At 37.5% G+C, this 16,963-nt stretch overlaps 1 protein-coding gene and 1 long non-coding RNA gene across 4 annotated transcripts in view; both read left to right on the top strand.

Annotated features, from left to right (window-relative positions):
• LOC119471676 overlaps nucleotides 1-8,039 on the top strand; it is a 35,061-nt gene extending 27,022 nt beyond the window's left edge. The window contains exons 4-5 of the long non-coding RNA XR_005200740.1: nucleotides 5,150-5,291; nucleotides 7,973-8,039. This is a non-coding gene — a long non-coding RNA (uncharacterized LOC119471676). The remainder of the gene's footprint in view (nucleotides 1-5,149; nucleotides 5,292-7,972) is intronic.
• The window catches only part of SLC25A21 (solute carrier family 25 member 21), a 512,809-nt gene that overhangs the window by 89,728 nt on the left and 406,118 nt on the right, over nucleotides 1-16,963 (top strand). The gene's annotated exons all lie outside the window — the stretch shown is intronic.

Genomic DNA, 16,963 nt, shown 5'->3' with positions numbered 1-16,963 from the left:
TTATTTGGTCCATGATGCTTAGTTAATGTATTCAAAATTATTACTGGATTGAAAAAATGAATTCACAGATCAGAACTTCTTTTATTGTGGAGGAAACTGGCAGTCATCAAAAGGGCCATTAAAAAACAGTTTAATGAAGAAATACGTGACTATTCACGAAAAGCGTCTAGTCTAAACTTAGCAGGAGGGCCATGGACTCTTTTTTCTCCTGGTTTACAACAGCATAAGAAAATAATGTTGCATCTATTAGACTTCTGCACAAATTTTACCCTCACAAAGTCATTACTTTGTGTAAATAAAATAGAATTATACATGAAAAGCCTGAAACTTAAAGTCTTCCTACTAATTTTATATTAAAATGTATGGGATTGTATCCTTTTGTTTTTAATTGGTGTATTATAATAACTAAGACTAATTTTAAATGGCTTTCCCATTTCAACTTAAAAACAATGGCTGGCACTTTTTGGTAGTGTTCCATGTTGTAAGCTCTGTTCTAGGTATTCCATATGGATTAACTCATTTAATTGTTACCATCTCTTGATGTGGGTACTATTGTAAAGGGGATAAAACTGAGATATAAAGAGAATAAGTCAAATGGAATTTCTATTTCTAGGACCTTGAGGAATCACCACACTGTCTTCCACAATGGTTGAACTAATTTACACTCCCACCAACAGTGCAAAAATGTTCCTATTTCTCCACATCCTCTCTAGCATCTGTTGTCTCCAGATTTTTTAATGATCGCCATTCTAACTGGCGTGAGATGGTATCACAATGTAGTTTTGATTTGCATTTCTCTGATGACCAGTGATGATGAGCATTTTTTCATATGTTTGTTGGCCTCATGTATGTCTTCTTTTGTAAAGTGTCTGTTCGTATCCTTTGCCCACTTTTGAGTGGGCTTGTTAGTTTTTTTCCTGTAAATCTGTTTTAGTTCTTTGTAAATTCTGGATATCAGCCCTTTGTCAGATGGGTAAACTGCAAAAATTTTTTATTCCATTTGACCCAGCAATCCCATTACTGGGTATATATCCAAAGGATTACAAATCGTTCTACTGTAAGGACACATGCACACGAATGTTCATTGCAGCACTGTTTACAATAGCAAAGAACTGGAACCAACCCAAATGCCCATCGACGATAGATTGGATAGGGAAAATGAGGCACATATACACCATGGAATATTATGCAGCCATCAAAAACTATGAGTTTGTGTCCTTTGTAGGGACATGGATGAACCTGGAAACCACCATTCTCAGCAAACTGACAGAAGAGCAGAAGATCAAACACCGCATGTTCTCACTCATAGGTGGGTGTTGAACAATGAGAACACATGGACACAGGGAGGGGAGCACTACACACTGGGGTCAGTTGGGGGGAAATAGGTGGGGAGTAGGGGAGAGATAGCAAGGGGAGAGATGCCAGATGTAGGTGATGGGGAGGAAGGCAGCAAACCACACTGCCACATGTGTACCTATGCAACAATCTTGCATGTTCTTCACATGTACCCCCAATACCTAAAATGCAATAAAATAAATAAATGGAAAAAAGAGAATAACTAACTTGGCCAGTGTCATGCAGCTAGTAAGTGGTACACTGGAGATGTGAATATAGGCATTCTACCTGCAGATTCAGGGCTCTACAATGCAGTCTTTAGTTTGGTTAAGTAGTTGAGGTTCCATATACAAACACCTAAATTTAATCAATTTATTATTCAGAAGACAGAATATTTCATTGTGTTGAGAAGACCTAAAATGAACATTACATAACCATACCTATACCCAGAGTAATATCCTTTTATCTTAACTTCCATATCCTAACACAGGACTAACAAAGGAGTTGTAGGCTAGCAGTGTGGTCAAGTTTGTACCTTGTGTGATTGTCACACTGTGGAGGGAATGGGATTTGACCTGCGGCCTAGCCAAACAGTTATAGTATTGAACCATATTATAACAGAGTTGTACTTTGTTTTAAAAATGCAATTATTATTTTTAAAAGGAGATAAAGCAACAATAATAAAAAAATCCAGGCCCCCCAAAGTAGTTTCTACAAAAATTTGTCAAGTTTTCAGAAGCGTTTTGAAGTCTACTTAACAAAGTCCAGCAATATTTAGGTTAAATAAATGAGGCTGGTTTTATCACTAGACTGGAATAATTAATTCTGGGATAAGCTAAACTTTAGTCAAGTGAATTACAGCTCATAATGCTTGTTGAAGATAATGCAAGAGTATAAAATGTCATACTTTTTTAAAATTTCAAACTCCTAGACAAAGGGATTTTGATTATTCTGACATCTTTGAAGTTTCTAGCAGAATACAATGTCCATACAGGAAATACTATGCTGAGAGGATTGAGAATCAATGTGTTCATCTAACTGATGAGAAAAACAGAAATTGTGCATAAAGATAAAATTATCTGAATAAATTGAGCCGATATATGTATATTTTAGTGTTTGTTCACTAAATATTGATAGAATGTTTACTGTGCATTGAAGATACAGGGGTAAGCAAGACAGACAACTCCTTAATAAATTAACATTCTAATGAAGCATACAGAAATAAACAAATAATATAATGTCAGATAATCATAGAGTTGGAGAAAATAAAGCTGGGGAATGGGATAAAAACTGATGTCATCCCATGAGCGTGGAGTGTTGTCTGTTTTAAATAGAGGAGTTAGGGAAGCCTTCTCTGAGATGCCGCTATTTGAGCAAAAATCTAAATAATAAAGAGCAACAGTGGCATTTCTTGTATATTTGACATATAGGGTAAATCATTTTTAACACCCCCCTCCTCTTCAGACACAGTTATTTTTAGTAATAATCGTGCAAGGAGAAGAATGATAAATCCCTGTAAAAAAATAAAAAACAGACAATGAAAAAAGAACTTATTAACCTCATGTGTATTATCATGCCAGTTACAAAACTGATGTAAAAGATAAAAATAAACATTACAGTACAATAAAGGAAAAAGGAATAGATTAGCGCTTTTAAATTGTATCATTGTATTTGTTTAATAAAAAGAAAAATATACCTTTATAGCTTGCAGCTTGTACTGTTTTACCATTTAAAATCTTTTTTTAGAACAACTTTATTGAAATACACATGGCATTTATTCCTGTACCATTCAATTCACTATTAAAGTGCGCAATTAATTGGTTTTTAGTATATTCATAGAGTTGTACAATTACTGTTGTAATGAATTTTAGAACATTTTCATCAGCCCCCAAAGAAACCAATACCCTTTAGTCATCACTCCACTTCCACCATATCATCCTTTCCTACCTCAGCCCTAGAAAATCACTAATCTACTTTCTGTGTCAATAGATTTGCTAATTTTGGATACTTCACGTAAGTGGAATAAGACAATGTGTGTTTATTTGTGTCTGGCTTCTTTCACTTAGCATAATGTTTTCAATGTTCATCTACATTGTAGCATGTATCAGTTCATTTCTTTTTATTGTTGAATAACATATTATATGAATATAACATATTTTATTTATCCATTTATCAATTGTTGGACATTTGGGTTGTTTCCATTTTTTGACCACTATGAATAATGCTGCTATGAACATTCATGAGTACATTTTTGATTGGACATGTGTTTTCACTTTTTAAGTATATACCTAGGAGTGTGGAATTGCTGGGTCATACAGTAACTCTATGTTTAACCTTTTCGGGAACTGCCAGAATGTTTTCCAAAATGGTTGCATCATTTTATTCCCAACAGCAGTGTATGAGGGCTCCACCTTCTCCATGTCCTTGCCAACACTTAACATCTGACTTTTTAATTCTGTCTATCCTATTGGGTATGACATGGTAGTTTATTGTGATTTTGGCTTGTGTTTCCCTGATGGTCAGTGATGTTTAGAATCTTTTTGTTTTCTTATTGCCCATTTATATATCTTCTTTTCACATCTTAAATTGCATTATTTGTCTTTTTATTATTGAGTTGTAAGGGTTCATTATGTATTCTTTGTTTTTTTGAGATGGAGTCTTGCTCTGTCTTCCAGGCTGGAGTGCAGTGGCATGATCTTGGCTCACTGCAACCTCCACCTCCTGGGTTCAAGTGATCCACTTGCCTTAGCCTCCTGAGTAGCGAGGACTTACAGGCATGCACCACCACACCCCGCTAATTTTTGTATTTTTAGTAGAGATGAGATTTTACAATATTGACCAGGCTGGTCTTGAACTCCTGACTTCAAGTAATCCACCCGCCTTGGCTTTCCCAAAGTGCTTAGATTACAGGCGTGAGCCACCATACCCAGCCAATGGTTCATTATATATTCTAGATACAAGTTTTTGCACCAGATACATGATTTACAAATATTTTCTCACATTGTATAGTCTTTTCATTTTCTTGATGGACAGCACAAAAGTTTTGACCTTGATAAAGTCCAATTTTTATTCTTTTATTGTTTTGCTGTTGTCATATCTAAGAAAACATGGCCTAATTCAAGGTCATAAAGATTTATACATATTTTTTTTTCCAGAAAGTTCATGGTTTTCACTCTTAATGTAGGTCTTAGGTCCATTTTGAGTTGGTGTGAGATAAGGGTCCAACTTCATTCTTTTGGGTTGAATATGCACTTGTGCCAGCATCATGTTTTGAAAAGACTTGTTTTTTCCTCATTGAGTTATTTTGGCACCTTCACTGTAAATCAGTCAATTATAAATGTCGGGGTTTGTTTCTGGACTCTCAATTCTATCCTGACCTATATGACTGCCCTTATGCCAGTATTATACAATTTTGAATCTATTGTTTGTGTAGGAATTTGAATCTTTTTTTTTTATGTAATCTATTGAGTATATAGTAACTCAGGAGTTGGAGACACAAACTGTACCCAAAGTGATCTATAACTATTCTGAATCTATTGGGAACTTACTCTTGAATTGCGTTCAAGCATTTATGACTGTGTATATTGGAAGCCAACTATATAACTAGGGCTCTCTGAATTAGCTTTCATGTAGAATATAGTGTTTATTGAAGGACAAATAACATATTTTGGTAGAAACAGCATTTTATCATTGACATTTAAAATTGCTGGTGCATAGCGATAAATGAAAAGTAGACTGAACTGACTTTAAGCTGGTTTTGTTATTGTTTTAAAGTTCTCCATCAACAGTACATCTCCAAATTTCCTATATGCAGGACCAACTGCTCCTATCACCAGCTTACCCTTGTGTACTATTAAGGAGGATTATATCATCTGAGATCTAGAGAAAGAGCCTCCTAAGAAGAAAGAACAGAAATGCCAAAACCTTATATCACAAGCAAGTTTGAGATTTTTAAGGTATTGAGATAAGGCCATTATTGTAGCTAGAGCATAGAGGTGAGGGTGCATGGTAGGACGTAAAGTGGGAAGGACTGCCTTTATAGTAGTGCCTTTTATCTAGGACAACCACAGGATTAATGGTTCAAACTGTGGCACTTCTGAGAGTGAAAGAGACCAGTTTTAATAATTATGTCATGACAACAAGCTTAATGGAACTGTCCCAGGAAGATTAGGATGAATGGTCACCGTGCTTAAAGGATATGGTACAGAGCTGAATTTTAACTACCCATAGAATTTAACCAAAAAGGTCAACTGTGATAATGGCTAAATGCATTTCTTAAATGCAAGTGAGCAATCAGCTGACTTAACACCATTAATAAGTTATGAATTAGGGAGACTGAGTAGTATGTATAGTGTAGTGGGTTAGAGTAGTGCTTATCAATCTTCAGCATGTGTGAGAGGCACATGGAGGCTTGGTTAAACATAGATGGCTGGGTCCCACTCTCTAAAAGTACGATTCAGCAAGTTCTGCATTTTTAACAAGCTCCCAAGTGCCCCTGATGCTTCCAGTCTATGGGGGGACCAGACTTTGAGTAGCACTGGTTTAGACTTAAGAGTTAGACACTCTAGAGTTAGACAGACTTCATTTAAATTTCAGCTTTCGTGTTTACTAACTGGGTGGCCTTAGGCAAGTTAAATATCCTTTCCACATCTCTTTTCCTCATCTGGTAAAATGGGGATTATAATCCCTGTGTTATATAAATGTTATGAAGAGTAAATATGATAAAACAGTTGCCTCTGTATTTGGCATTACTGTAATCACTGAACATGTGTTATTGTTATTGTAGTTAAAAAGAAGAATCATGGTGAGTAATAATTATCAGGTAAAACTATAAACATGTTTCAGATACTGCATTGTAAATCAACCCTAAAATTATGTAGCTGCAGCTACATACCTAGAATAGTGTATCAATACCTGGAAAATAATGGGCTGTGAATACTTGTTGACTGAAAAAGCAATTGGTGAATTCACTTAATGAATTCACTTAATGAAAAAACAATTGGTGAAGTCACTTAACTGTGTGGAGAGAAATAATTGCTTTTCATCCCATTATACCTCTTTTATTCTCAGAGCCTACATTCAGCATAAACCGGAGCACACAAAATTCCTGCCTCTCAGTTGTGAACAATTTGATTTATTAAGTCAGTTAGGATAGAATTAAACTTGAAATTGATGAGGCAGTTACAGTTGAGAGCTTCCTGGTGTATGAATGTGGAATGAACTTTAGGCAACAATACTAGTGATATGTTCAGATAGAGGTGTGGTAGTTGTAGAAGTATCTATTGCAAAAATTAGGTTTACTTAGGTTGCTTTACTGAATTATACTGGTGTTGAACACGAAGTTCAAAATATCCTTTTTTAATATTACTGAGGAAACTCTTTAAAAAAATCCTAATTTCTATGGGAAAAATAGTAGACCAAACTACTGTGAAGAGAGGCCTACAGAAAAGGATGTGCTAATATTAGATCTGAATGATTTCTCTTTTGTCTAGTGGCCATCTGATTTCCACATGGTAAAATAGGTACTTCAGGATGGGTAAGGAAAAAGAAGAAGGAAAGGAACTAACATTTTTTTGAATATTTGCTATGGGCTAGGCACTCTACTGTGTGCTAAGAGATTTACATATTCTAATTCATTCATTCTTCATAACCATCATGTTAGATGGGTATTATCACTCACTTTCATTTCTGAGGACTAAAGTTTTAAGAAGACAGAGGGAGAAATAGGTGGTGTCCCTGTGAATCCCACTCTTTCTTTTTAAAAATGCTTTGTATTGTGGCAAATGCTTAATATTCTTTTTTATATTTTTAAAACATTTCAGCTTTTATTTTAGATACAGGATATACATGTGCAGATTCATTACATGGGAATATCGTATGATATTGAGGTTTAGAGTACGGATCCTGTCATCCTGTCACCCAGGTACTGAGCACAGTGCCTTATGGATAGTTTTTTTATTAAAGCCACTCCCCCTACCCTCTAATAGTCCAGAGTGACTATTGTTCTTATATTTCTGTCTATGTGTGCTCAGTTCTTATAATTGAGAACATGCTGCATTTGGTTTTCTGTTCCTGTGTTAATTTGCTTAGGATTACAACCTCTAGCCCCATCCATGTTGCTGCAAAGGACATGATTTCATTCCTTTGTTATGACTGTGTAGTATTCCATGGTGTATATGTACCACATTTTCTTTTTTTACCAGTATCTATATATGGTCATGCAGTTTTCTAGCAATGTGGCAGAACTTGCTATATTTGTTATAGTTTCCTAGTTTGTTACTAAGACCACTTAGGTAATGAAGAGATTCTGGTGTGGTAATTGAATATTGATAGTTCTTGCTGAGCCTTTATGTTTATTCAGAGTTGACTTAATTCTTTTACATGGTTTTCTCTTTACTGCAGCATCTTAATAATTTCTAGGCTAGCATTTGAAGATTCGGTAGTTGAAGTGCAGAATAAAAGAGAAGATTCAAAATATTTCAATTCCTACTTGTTACTGTATTTTATCACTGTAAGCAACATAAAGCAACAAAACTGTTAAGCCAAAAATGGTTTTTGGCTTAATAACGTAGTAGTTCTGTCTTTGTGGGCCTTAATTATAAATTAACCAATCAGAAATTTCTGTTTGATGTAACAGTCTTGGGAGACCGGGTTCACTTGGCGACAGCCACATTCTGACAGGCAGAAGCAAGAAGCAAATTATTGTAAGTATATTGAATGCTGGTCATGAAGTCAGGCCATGTAGGTGGTATGCGTTTGGATCATGTCTTGAGATTCGCCTTTGCCACAGTTGAGTCATTTTCCATGATGTGTCACTAACAATGCGTCTTTTCAATTACAACTCTCTCAAGAAGTTATAAATGATATTACATCTAACATTAGAGGAGACATACCCAAGTATTAGAGATAATTAAATAGGCCATTTAAAAACTCTTCTAACTTAGGTAACATTGTAATGCCTGTATTAACCTACAGTTTTTCTCTTGTTCCCAAATAAAGTTGAAAAGAGTTCACACAAGCACTTTACAGGCATCATGATCAGGGTCTTATAATGTCATTGGTAGTAACTCCCCTTAAAATTAGATTCAGGGGCTGGGTAGAATATTCTTCCAGATTAATAGCATCTTGACTATCCCCCTACCTCTCTCCAAACTAGTTGACAGGATTAAGGAGAATAGATAGAGATAGTTGATAACCATTTAACAATTAATGTATTCATTCTACCTACAACTTTTGGATTAGCCAAAGATAACTGTATATTTGGGCCTGAAAGTTGACCCTGCTACTATCCTTCCAATTATCTTGGAAGAATTCAGGGCAAATGATGTCATAACTTCTATGAGATATCTTAATTATGGAGCATGCTGAATCTTAATTCTTTCTGGAATGGCTCATATTTCCTCTGTGGTGAATGAGCCAGTGACTTCTAAGTATACAGCAGATCATGTGCCCTATCATGCTAGTGAAGGAAGAAATATATAAATAAATACATTAGTTTGTTCAATTAATATTTATTAAATACCTACCAAGTACTTGGTGCTAAGTAGTAGTTTTTTGTTTGTTTGTTTGTTTGTTTTTGAGGCAGGATCTTGCTCTGTCACCCAGGCTGAAGTACAGTGGAATGATCATGGCTCACCGCAGTCTTGACCTCCTGGGCTCAGGTGATCCTCCCATCTCAACCTCCCAAGTAGCAGGGAGCACAGGTGCACACCACCATGCCTGGATAAAAAAAATTTTTTTGTATCTTTTTGTAGAGATGGGGTCTTACCATATTGCCCAGGCTGGTTTTGAATTCCTGAGGTCAAGCTATCTGCCAGCCTCAGCCTCAAAAAATTCTGGGATCACAAGCATAAGCCACTGCGCCTGGCCCTGAGTAGTTAATAAGACAAAAGTAGTCTGTGCCCTCAGGGACACCGAGCACAATTACAACAGTATATGATGACTGCTACACTAGAAGTTAGGGTTTTTTGAGCATTGCCAGGGACCTGATCTTACTTAGAGTGAAGAAAGATATCTCTAGTTTAGTCTGTTTGGTCTGCTGTAACAAAATACAGTGAACCTGGTAGTTTATAAACAACAAAAATGTACTTCTAAGTTCTGTAGGCTGGGAAATCCAAGATCACTGACAGTTTTGGTGTCTGGTATGGGCCTTCTTTCTGGTTAACAGATGGCAGCTTCTAGCTGGGTCTTCGTAGAGTAGAAGGGACAAAACAACTCTCTGGGACCTCTTCTATAAGGGCACTAATTCCATTCATGAGGCCCCACCCTTGTGACATAATTCCCTACCACAAGCCCCACATCCTAATACAATTACCTTGGTGATTAGACGTCAACCTGTGAATTGGTGGGGACACACACCTTCAGACCATGGCACTAAGAAAGTGACATTTGGATTGGGGATAGGCAGTGAGAATGGCATGTTTCAAATGAATGTTTGGCAGGTTCCAGGGACTGAAGGATGCTCAGTGTGACTGGAAGAGCAAGCGAAACCTTGAGCAGGAAGCACAGGCTAGATAGTAAGAATCTTTTAGGGCATGTTAAGGTATACTGGATTATAAAGATAATAAGACATTACCGAAGAGTTTTAACCTGGAGCATCATGATCAGATTTGTGTTTTATGATGATCAGTCCAAACAAAGGTAAGTTCAAGGGTTGTGTGGAGGAAACATGGATTGGATAGGAGAAAAGTTGAAGTGATAATGAGGAGGCAGATTGACAGAACTTGGTTATTCATAAATTGAGACAGAGGAGTCAGAGAGATCCCTAGATTAGTGATTTGAGGTACATGGCTAGACACCAAAGAAAAAGAGCATTAGGGAAAACCCTGCCGGGGCGGGGGGGGGCAGGGGTTCAAAGGTCGGGTAAAAGGTAATGAGTTCAGTTCTGAATATTGGAGGATGTGTGGAATACCAGGTAGGCTGTTGTTCACTAGGCAGTTAGATAAGTGGTTCCAAAAATCTGCAGATCTGGATTGACCATAAAAATGTGAGAGTGACCAGTTGTACATGGATTCGAATTAAAGTTCTGCAAGTATGTAGAATGAAAACAACAGAAGGCTATATGATGGGTCCCTCAGAGGAGCACTAACATTTAAAACATTAACATTCTGAAGTGATGATTTAAAGAAACCATCAGGTGAAAACATCTTTAAAAACATTTTTTAAGGAAAAGAGAAAGGCTTGTGAGCCTGGGTTTTTTCCTTTCTTTCCTAGAACTGATTTCTAGCTTACTTTTACCTCAAATGAGGTCATACAAATTCCAAATCACAGTCTGTTCTGTTGTGGTTAAATTGATTCTCCAATGCAAACCATTTAAAAACATGCGATGAAAAAAAAAGGAAAATAAAAGCCAAAGCAACAAATTATTCATAGCTAAAACTGTATGAACATAATGCATAATCAAAGCAACCATAAAAGCAGTGTTGCCAACATTTGATGATGGCCAGAGAATGCCCTTGCTTCTTTTCCCCCTTCATACCACTGCCTTCCAGTATCTTTCCATTTTCAGAATCCTTTAAAGATAGGGATCTTTGTATTCTGTCTCACATCTTGATTTCACAGGTGTGCGGCATAAACTAAGAATAATGGCTCCCAGTTTGCTCTTTTTTTAACTGCTTATGAAGGACTTTTGACTGAATAGCAAAACCACTCTTCTTTTTCATGTGGACAAATCCATGTCCACAAAACCTTGATTTTTGGTGTGATTGCAGTAGAACTCTCCTTTCTTCTTGAACACTTTGTGGACTTATTCCTTATCCTGATATATCATCCAAGTTTGTTTCTGTTTTCCCCTCTGGGGATGATAATGTGGTTTGCATTCTTTTGGAAGTCTTGGACACCAAGAGCTTTGAGGTCAGCTCAACTAGGGAAGTGAAGGAAAGAATGTCAGCTAACCCAGCAGTGAAACCTCAGGAGTGTGTGCCTTAAAGGCCATTTTCTCTGTATTTTTCTTTTTTTCCTCTTGAATATTAACCACAAATAACCCACAGGCTTTAAACCAGCTTCGTAAGAAGCCACCAACTAATGTTTAAAGCATCTCAACAAAGTTTCCAAGAAAGTCCTGGATAAAATTGTGCTTGAATGATGATCAATATGTCATCTTTCTTTTTTTTAACCCACTTTCTCTAATTTATGTAAAATTCAATCTCAAATTTTAAGAAATTAGAAAATGTAGCAGTAGGAATGGTTGTATTTTTCCAAAGTAACTTATTTTAAGTGAAACAAATGGAATGTTTGGTCAGACAAAAAAAAGGGTCAAGGAATGAGGGACTTACATGCCCCTTTACAAAGTAGGTAGATGTCATTGTGTCATGTATAACTCCCACTGAGCATAGAGAAATATGTTTCATTTAAAAATTTAAAAAATATTTCTAAAATGTCTATAGATTTAAGTCCTTTTAATTTGGAAAGAAGGAAAGCAAAAGCCCCACTGAATGGATTAATATTAAGAATATTGTTACCAGCAGATTTTAGTGCCTTTTGTTTTGTTTTTGGTTAAAGACTAAGCCAAAATCTGCCCATTATATTGTAGGGATTTACTGATCATTATATTAATATTCTTATTTGAATTTGAACAAAACACACAAACATACCCATGTGTACACACATATGTAAAAGTGTTTTTCTTTAGCAAATATTTTTACTACTACCCATCTAAGATTTCAAATGGCATGCAGATTATCCAGTGTAGGATGATATGAAATAGAATGATACAATGTTTTGAGTATTTTTATAGAGGGGTCTGCTCCATATACACCTTGCCTTTCTTTTGAGGTATCTTTCCATTTCTATATTACATGTTCTAAAATTCAGCTGTTATATATAACATAGAGATTTTCAGGTGGTCATAGATTATGCCCAGGTGTACGATCTAGTGGGAAGATTGTCAACTAAAGGGATAGACAAAGAGAAAGCAAAGTAATTCACTTAAAATCCAGAGAACTTTACAATGTTGAAAAGTAAGTAAAAGCAGATGTTGTCAAGTTTAGAAAATCAAGACATTATTTTCCTGTTTCCATTGAATTTTTTCTAAACACATTATAAATAACCTTTGAAATAATACAAAGTCCTCTGTTTATTTTGCTGATAGCATCTTTTGCAAAAAACTTTATCAATGCTTGTTTAAGTTATAGACTAAATGATATCTTGGCATGGTGAAAGAATTGACTGTATCTTCTGGCAAATACAGTGCTACAGTGCTGAAATTACTTACAATATCTTAGTTACTTAGATATCTATTTGATTAGGTCTTTGGAGTTTAATGTTAGCCCAAATGTTTTATGCTATCAGAAGATAAACCTGGAACCCCAATATTTCATTATTTATACACTTTACATTAATTTTATATTTTATGGAGACTATTTTATTCTTCAATAGAGAGACCTTGCTGTATTAATCTTTATAATTACTCTGACGAGAGTGGTCTAGGAATTTGAAAATTATGCTCTCCATGCTGCACCCTTCCCCATGTTCCATGTCCTAACTCAGGCTCATATTAAACATTAAAAAGTCTTACAGGGGGCCAGGCGCGGTGACTCATGCCTGTAATCCCAGCACTTTGGGAGGCCCAGGCAGGTGGATCACGAGGTCAGGAGTTCAAGATCAGCCTGGTCATCATAGTGAAACCCCAATTCTACTAAAAATACAAAAATTAGCTGGGTGTGGTGGCACATGCCTGTAATCCCAGCTTCTCAGGAGGCTGAGGCAGGAGAATCACTTGAACCTGGGTGGCAGAGGTTGCAGTGAGTGGAGACCACCATTGCACTCTAGCCTGGGTAACAGAGTGAGACTCTGCCTCAAAAAAAAAAAAGTCTTACAAGGGCCGGGCGCAGTGGCTCACACCTGTAGTCCCAGCATTTTGGGAGGCCAAGGTGGGCAGATCACTTGAGGTCAGGAGTTCAAGACCAGCCTAGCCAACATAGTAAAAACCCTACTCTACTAAAAATACAAAATTTGCTGGGTATGGTGAAGGGCGCCTCTAATCCTAGCTACTCGGGAGGCTAAGTCAGGAGAATCACTTGAACCCAGGAGGTGGAGGTTGCAGTGAGCTGAGATCACTCCACTGCACTCCATCCTGGGTGACAGAGCAAGACTCTACCTCAAAACAAACAAACAAAATAAAGTCTTACAGGCCAGGTACGGTGGCCCATGACTGTGAACACCAGGAATTTGGGAGGTCAGATGGGTGGAATACCTGAGCTCAGGAGTTTGAGACCAGCCTGGGGAATATGGTGAAACTCCCACTCTACTGAAAATACAAAAATTCACCATGCCTGGTGATGTGTGCCTGTAATCCCAGCTACTAGGGAGGCTGAGGCAGGAGAATCGCTTGAGCTTGGGAGGTGGAGGTTGCAGTGAGCCGAGATTGTGCCACTGTTCAGCTTGGATAACAGAGCTATACTCTGTCAAGAAAGAAAGAGAAAAAGAGAGAGGGAGAGGATGGGAGGAAAGAAGGAAGGAAAGAAGGATGGAAGAAAGGAAGGGAGGGAGGGAGGGTCTTGCAATGTGGCCTCTACATATGAAAGCTGTTTCAACTGAATTGTCATTTTTTTGATGACTTAACTTAATATGTAAACGAGCTTGGGGAGAGCCAGAGCAAGGTGTTTGCTAGTTTGGGGAAGCATAGGCTTGGCTCCAGAGCAGGTGCCCATCCTCACAGCTCCCTCTGGCCCTCATCATTTGGAGTCCCTAAATGTCTTCCAGCTGTTAATGAATGTCCCAGGCTCAAAACTGAATCCCCGTGGAGGATATTTTCAGGACATAAGCCAATTCTGGAAATGACTGGCTGCTAAAATACAGAACTAGGGAGATCAGTTCATATCAACGACATAAACCATCATCTGTCTGTTATTACATTCATTCAGCTGGGTCACATATGACTCAATAATCAAATTACCACCCTATATATCTTAAATCCACATGTGAATTTGACCACCATGTGACATGGGAAAACAAAGATAAACTAGGATGTTTTCTCTTTATTTTACTTCTTTCAAATGTATCTTTTTTCTGCATATATAAGTAAAATTGCTTGTAAAATTTTGAAAATTATGTAATATGGAAAGTGAGTGTCCACAGTGGATATCCCTCCTTCCCCCATCACTTGACATACACTGTTTACCGTTTGGTGTGTGTGTCAATGTCTTCTTAATCATAAATGGAAGTTTCTATTGCTAATTCTGTACCAATACAAATGTGACCTTTTAAAACTAATTTAAGTGAAAAATTGACTGGGTTTATGAATATAAAATTTCAAAGGTAGATAAAATTTAAATGGGGAAAAATAAAGCAATCTTTTTCTGTTATTTATGCTTCAGCTTCTTTCAAGAAGCATTTGAAACAGCTTCCAGTAAAATCTAGGGCAAGGGAAAATACCGCCAAGAACCATTCATAAAGTGTAAATCAGAGAAAGAATGAGGAAATACTGAAAGAAGAAGGAAAATGTTAAGTCAAGAGTTTTTTTTGTTTGTTTTTTTGTTTTTTTTGAGACGGAGTTTCACTCATGTTACCCAGGCTGGAGTGCAATGGCGCGATCTCGGCTCACCGCAACCTCCGCCTCCTGGGTTCAGGCAATTCTCCTGCCTCAGCCTCCTGAGTAGCTGGGATTACAGGCATGTGCCACCATGCCCAGCTAATTTTTTGGTATTTTTAGTAGAGACGGGGTTTCACCATGTTGACCAGGATGGTCTTGATCTCTTGACCTCGTGATCCACCCGCCTCGGCCTCCCAAAGTGCTGGGATTACAGGCTTGAGCCACTGCGCCCGGCCTAGGTCAAGAGTTATTAGTGGTGGAAAGCTACACCATTTAACGTAAAACCTTACATGTAGTTTCAAAGTGGTCTTCATAGTTCAGTTTTTACTGGGTTGCAAAAGGAAGCCAGTTCCTTTGAGAAATATTTGCATAGAAAACTTTCATCTATGGTCAGAATGTTAACTTCACAGGGTCCATGTAATTAACAATGATGCTTTGAGGCAGGGGCAATGCCTTCTACAACTTTGTAGTTCCAGGACCTAGTACCATGCTCTCCAATACCAGGTCCTAAACATATTTGATAGAATAATGAATGAGTGAAACAGTGAATGAAGCAATGAGTGACAAGTGTAATCATTAGCAGTTTATATTTATTTATTTATTTATTTTTTAGATGGAGTCTTGCTCTCTCACCAGGCTGGAGTGCAGTGGTGCAATCTTGGCTCACTGCAACCTCTGCCTCCTGGGTTCAAGTAATTCCCATGCCTCAGCCTCCAGAGTAGCTGGGATTACAGGCATGCACCACCACACCCAGCTAATTTCATAGTTTTGTATTTTAATTTTTGTATTTTTAGTAGCAGTTTATTTATAATGCTTATATATATGTTCCACTTACGATTGTTTCTTGTTACTGCCTCGTCATTGCCATTAAATTCAAGAGCTCAATTCATTCATTTACTTAACAAATATCATTGAGTGCTCAGGGGACCAGTTTTAGGTGCTATGATACTAAAGTGTGCAAGACAGTTTGTTCACTCATATTGCTTAATATCTAGTGGGGCAGGTAGACAAGTGAGAAAAGCAACAGTATGGAAAGACTACTAGACAAGCTAAGGGTGCCGTGAGAGCCCACAGGAAGAGTGACTAAGGCAGACTATGGAAATGGGTGAATTATAATCTGTTACAAGCAAGGCAGTTCCACAGGTCGGGTTCAGAGGGACGTGGTTGAGGTATGTAGCTTCCTTGTGGTCTAACCTAATATAGGGCTAACACCTGGGCTCTTGAAGAGAGAATAGTTGGCGTCTATAATGAGGCTTCATGCAGGATTTGACAGTAGCAGAATAGTAGACAATTTAAAATTAGTGTTACTGGTAAGTATCTGAGGAAGAGGTATCCTTTGCTTTAGACTGAAGACAAGGTTCACACTTTACATCAGGTAGTATCTTGTATTGTAAAATCTGAGGTATCAGTCAGCTTCCCGCAGGAAACAGATGGTACATGGAAAGGGCACAGTTGAACAGGGATTAATGGAAGAATGATTGATGAGGGAAGGCAGAGTTAAGGAATGAAACGGAGGATCCAGCACTCAGAAAAAAACATTTTCCACCGCTGGCCATTGCTGAAACAGGAGGTGAAGACTGCCTTATAGTAGCTGTGGCCTTAACTGGAGAGATACAACTCAAAACCTTACCTATAGAGGAGGAAGCTGGGGAAATAAACACTCAATCCTTTTTCTCCTCCTGCTTTTTGAATTTTTTTTTTTTTTTTTGAGATGGAGTTTTGCTCTTGTTGCCCAGGCTGGAGTGCCTAGTGGCGCAATCTCGGCTCACTGCAACATCCGCCTCCCGGTTTCAAGCAATTCTCCTGCCTCAAAATGAAGAATGTCTTCTTTGAAATAACCCAGAGGAACTCTGATGCCCTGCGTGGGACCATGCGTGAACTCCTTGAATAACTGAAAAATGGCTGAATATTTTTATGGTTACTTGATATTTATTTCCAGAGAGTGGGCCTAAGACTTTTTCCCCTTTTGCAAATTGCTCTAAGAAATACTATGATTTCTTTTAAACTGACCTATGCTGTGTTAGCTTATTCTTCAGTTGAACACACTATGAAGAATTACAGGTGTACTAGTGGAATGTAATTTATAGTTGCAAAAAA

Source organism: Cebus imitator, unplaced genomic scaffold (genome assembly GCF_001604975.1).
Source record: "Cebus imitator isolate Cc_AM_T3 unplaced genomic scaffold, Cebus_imitator-1.0 Scaffold69, whole genome shotgun sequence".
Taxonomy (NCBI): domain Eukaryota; kingdom Metazoa; phylum Chordata; class Mammalia; order Primates; family Cebidae; genus Cebus; species Cebus imitator.
Note: the sequence above shows the minus strand (reverse complement) of the source record. Positions and strands in the feature narration are given on the sequence as shown.